Source organism: Elephantulus edwardii, unplaced genomic scaffold (assembly GCF_000299155.1).
Source record: "Elephantulus edwardii isolate Elephantulus edwardi_28Jun2011 unplaced genomic scaffold, EleEdw1.0 scaffold00349, whole genome shotgun sequence".
In the NCBI taxonomy this organism is placed as follows: Eukaryota; Metazoa; Chordata; class Mammalia; order Macroscelidea; family Macroscelididae; genus Elephantulus; species Elephantulus edwardii.
The window spans coordinates 1407605-1412950 of NW_006400099.1; positions in this window are offsets into that span (position 1 = coordinate 1407605).

A 5346-nucleotide genomic window follows, 5' to 3' on the forward strand; every position below is an offset into this window, starting at 1 on the left:
GGAAATCAAAAAGCGTATTGCGATGGCAAAGTCTGCTGTTAGGGACCTCTCTAAAGTACTCAGGAGCAACGGTGTCTCTCTGGAGACTACAGTGCATCTGATACAGGCCATGGTCTTTGCAATCGCTTGTTATGCATCAGAGAGTTGGACAATGACTAGGGATGACAGAAGGAGAATGGATGCTTTTGAGCTGTGGTGCTGGAGAAGAGTTTTGTATTCTCTTTGTCACCGTAGAGAGACCCAATTGATTATTGTACATTGATCTTGTATCCTGCCACTTGGCTGAATTGGTCAACTATGTCCAGTAGTTATCTTGCTGAGTCTTTAGGGTTTTCTAAGTATACTATCACTATCATATCATCTGCATAAAGAGATAATTTTGCCGAATTCCTGTTCTCAAGGGGAATGCCTTTAATCGCTCTCCATTGAGAAAAATATTGGCTCTTGGGTTTGCATATACACATTTTACGATGTTGAAGAAATTCCCTTCTAATCCTATCTTGTTGAGTGTTTTAATCAGGAAAGGGTGTTGGATTTTGTCAAAGGCCTTTTCTGCATCAATTGATAGGATCATGTGGTTCTTGTTCTATGCTTTGTTAATATGATGAATTACATCGATTGTTTTTCTTATGTTAAACCATCCTTGAATACCTGTTATGAATCCCACATGGTCATGGTGAATTATTTTTTTGATGTATCATTGGACTCTTTTGGCCAGGATTTTATTCAGTATTTTTGCATCAATGTTCATGAGATATATTGGCCTATAGTTTTCTATTTTGGTGATGTCTTTTCCTGGCTTTGTTATTACGGATATGTTTGCTTCATAGAATGAGTCTGGGAGAATTCCATCTTTTTCTATTTTATGAAATAGTTTATGTAGAATTGGTGAAAATTCTTCTCTGAATGTTTGATAAAATTCACTAGCAAAACCGTCTGGTCCAGGGCTGTTTTTGGTTGGAAGTTGTTTTGTTACCTTTTCAATTCTTTTGTAATGGGTCTGTTCAGATGTTCAATTTCAGTTTGTGTCAGTTTAGGTAGGTTGTGAATTTCTAAGTATGTGTCCATTTCCTCTAGGTTTTCATATTTGTTTCAGTACAATTTTTCCATAATATTCCAGTGTTAGCCTTTTTATTTTAGTTGGTTCTGTTGTGACATTGCCTATTTCATCTCTAATTAGGATTATTTTGTCTTTTCCTTCTTTTCCTTTGTTAGTTTTGTCATTCGTTTGTCAATTTTATTGACCTTTTCAAAGAACCAACGCCATGTTTTGTTGATGGTTTCAATTGTTTTTCAGTTTTTTTAAAATTTCATTTATTTCTGCTCTAATTTTTATAATTTCAGGGGTCCCCCCCTTTTTTAGAGAATGTTGAGTTTCCTTGATGTTCTTTTGCAATTTTTTGGAGATGTTGGGTTAGAAAGACAGTGGTCATTTTTTCTGCTTTTTGATGTGTTTGCTTATTGCTATAAATTGACCTCTGATTACTCCTTTTCCCAGAAGTTTTGGTAAGTGGTGTTTTCATTGTCATTTGTTTCAAGATACTTTCTAATTTCAAGTTTTATTTCTTCTAGTAGCAAGTCATGTTCAAGCAAGGTGTTGTTCAGCTTCCAAATGTATGGGTTTTTTCTCCTTTATCCTCTTGTTATTAATTTATAATTTTGTAGCATTGTGGTCTGAGAAAATGCCTTGTATTATTTCCATGTTTTTGTAATTTATTGATGCTTGACTTGTGACCTAAAATGTGATCTATTCTGAAGAATGTTCTGTGCACACTGGAGAAAAAGGCATATTGTGATTTTGGGGTCGAGTTGCTTTATTGTGTGGTTTAATTCTTCAGCATCTTTGTTGAGTTTTTTTCAAGTAGTTCTATCTTTTCTTGAGAGGGGTGTATTGAAGTCTACAACTGCTATAATAGTGTTGTCCATTTCCTTTTTCAGTTTTGTTAATATTTGTTTCATATATTTTGCAGGTCTTTAATTTGGTGTATAGATATTTATTATTGTTATGTCTTCATGTTCTATTGACCCTTTCAACATTATGTAGTGACCTTCCTTGTCCTTTGTGATTTTTGCATTGAAATTTATTTTATTGGAGATTAATATAGCTACTCTTGATTTTTTCTGGTTGCCATTTGCTTGGTAAATTTTTCCTCCATCCTTTTATTTTTAGTCTTTCTTTATCTTCATTTTTCAGGTGTGTTTCTTGTAGACAGCATATTGATGGTTTGGGTTTTTTGTTTTGTTTTGTTTTTTAATCCAATCTCCTACTCTTCTTCTCTTTAGTGTTGAATTCAAACCATTCACATTCAGTGTGATTATTCAAAAGCAGGGTTTTATTGCTATAATTTTGTTGAGTCGTTTTTGGTGTTGTTGCTAGTTACTTTGGTCCATGCTGCTTTCTGTGGTACCTCTGTAAGGATATTTCTCAGTATCAGACTCTCTTAGGTTCTGTTTTTCTGGAAATATTGTGATATCTCCTTCATATTTGATGTATAATTATGTTGGGTACAGTACTCTTGGTTGGCAGTTGTGTTCTTTAAGTGTTTGATATATGTCCTTCTACTCTCTTGCTAGCATGGTTTCTGCAGCGAAATTGGCCCTTAATCTTATCTGCTTTCTCTTATAGGTTACTCTTTGTTTCTCCTTCACTGCTTTCAGAATTCTCTCCTTATGTTTGGTTCTGGCAAATTTAACTATGATATGTCTTGGTGTTTTTCTTTTGGGGTCTATTCTATATGATGTTCTCTCAGCTTGTTGAATATATATTCTCTCATTCTTCATTAGCTTGGAAGGAGGAGTGGCATCCACTTCCATAATAGCTTGCCTCCAGAAACCCTATGAATCTGGAGAGAGGATGAAAGGCACCCAAGCGCCGAGAACTCTCCTTCATTGGGTCAATATGAGTCGCCTGCGACTCGACGGCATTTAACAACAACAACAACAACAACAACAACAACAACAACAACAACATTCTTCATTATACCTGGAAAGTTTTTCTCCAGTAATTCTTCCACAACTTTTTTAATGACTTTATTTGCTTCTTCCTGTTCTGGGATTCCTATGATGTGCATGTTATTTCTCTTGATGGTGTCCCACATTATTCTTAGGTTTTCTTCTTTTTCCTCCCTTTTTTACTTTGCTTTTTGTTCCAGCAGATCAGTGGTGACAATATTATCTTCAATTTCATATGTTCTGTGTTTCATCTCTTCATGTCTGCTTATATGTTCCTCCATCATGTTGACAGCATCTGAAACGTTGGACCTCAAATTTTGGATGGTGATTTCTTGTTTTTCTAGTAACACTAATGCCTCTTTTGTTTTCTCTGTATTGTTTTAGATTTTTTTAAGCTTTTCCTGGTTTTTGCTTGTAGTGTCCTATAATTTTTCAAGTTTGTCTTTTACCCATTGAAAATATTCAATCATTATTCTTTTAAATTCTGTGTCAGAAAATTCCAAGAGACTTTCTGGCTTCAGGATATGCATTGATACTGTGTCATCTTTTGGGGGTGACATTTTGCTTTGCACTTATGTAGTGTGTGAGATAGCTTGCTTTCTTCGAAACATTGATAGGTTCTTATTCTGAAGACAAACTCTGGGAATCAGTTGGGCATCTAGCCCACCTGTGTTTTTCTCTGAACTTCTGACTCATGGGAAAGTTCAGTTTAGGGCCTGTGAGAGCAATCTCTTGTAGCTAAGTCAGATCATGGCTCTCCAGATTAAAGGCAAGTTTATTGACTGGATGTGTAAGCACAGGTGTAGAGCCAAATAGGGGGGCAGGGCAAGTACAGGGGTGGGGGGTGAGGTGACCACAGGGGCAGGTTAGCGATTTGTGGGGACCTAACTCAGATTTCAGCTGTCTGGGTGTGCTCACAAGTGGGGTACTTACTCAATTTCAAGCTGTCCATCTCCCACCCAGCAGCTCTCCCTCAGCTGTCCCTGCCCAGAGGCCCTTAACCAGGTGCCATCGCCCAGTGGCCCCTGCCCCACCAGGGCCTTGGGTCCCTCAGGACCCAAGGAAATTCCCACTGACCCACCTGCCTCTGGCCAGTCTGTGATGTCCACAAAATTCAGCCAAATTCCCATTGGCCTTCTCGTTCCTGAGCGCTCTACTGAGCAGTTGGTGGTGCTTAAGAAAATTCAGTTAAATCCCCAACAGCCTGCCCATTCCTGAACAGTCAGTGGGGCCCAAGAGAATTCACTCCTGGGTATTCTCCCAGGAAGTTCGAAGTGCCCAAGAATATTCAGTTAAATTCCTACCGGCCTGCCCAATGCTGGGAAGTCTGTGGAGGCACAAGAAAACTCAGTCAAATTCCAACAGACCCACTCACTTCTAGTGAGGCTTAAGAGAACTCAGTCAATTTCCCACTAACCTTCTTTCTCGTGGCAGATGGGTCCCACAGCAGCTTGGCTGGTGGCTTCCAGCTTCAGCTGGGGCCTGGGGTTTGGCTCGATGCTCCTGTAGCTCCCAAACTAATTCTTTTAACAAACGTTCTGACTCAAATTCCTATAGTCCACGTCACACCACGTCCGTCTCTGTGCACCTTGATGATCTCTCTAGTGGCCCGTTTCTATGCAGCTTGCTGCTCCTCCAGCTTCTCAAACTGCTTTCTCCACTGCAGCCATCTGCGAATCTCTCCATCTTCATTGGAAAATTTATCAAAACAAAAAAATAAAAAGAATGTACAAAGAACTCTATAAGAAATGATAGTGGTGACATCACAAAAGAACCAAAGGAAATGAAATCTATAATGTCTGAATATTATGAAAAGCTATACTCAGATGAATTTGAAAGCTTAGAGGAAATAGACAAATTCCTTGAAACTCATGCCTTACACAAATTGACAAGTTCAGGTGTAGAACACTTGAACAGACCCATCACAAAAGAAGAAATTAAGTAAGTCATAAAATGACTCCCCACAATAAAATCCTGGACCAGATGACTTCACAGCTGAATTCTACCAAACATTCAGAGAAGAGTTATCATCAACTCTACTTAAGTTATTTCAATATATTGAAAAAGAAAGAACACTCCTAGAGACATACTATGAAGGCTGCATAACCCTAATACCAAAACTAGGCAAAGACATTACAAAAAAAGGAAACTACAGACCAATATCTTGCATAAACATAGATAGAAAAATCCTTAACAATATCCTAGTTAATAAACCCCAAAAGCATATAAAGAAATTCATCATGATCAAGTGGGACTCATAAGAAGTATGCAAGGATGGTTCAGCATAAGAAAAACAATCAATTCACCACATTAACAAAACAAATAACAAGAACCTTATGATCCTAACAATTTTTTTTATTTTTTAAAATATTTTTTATTGGGAAAAACATATTG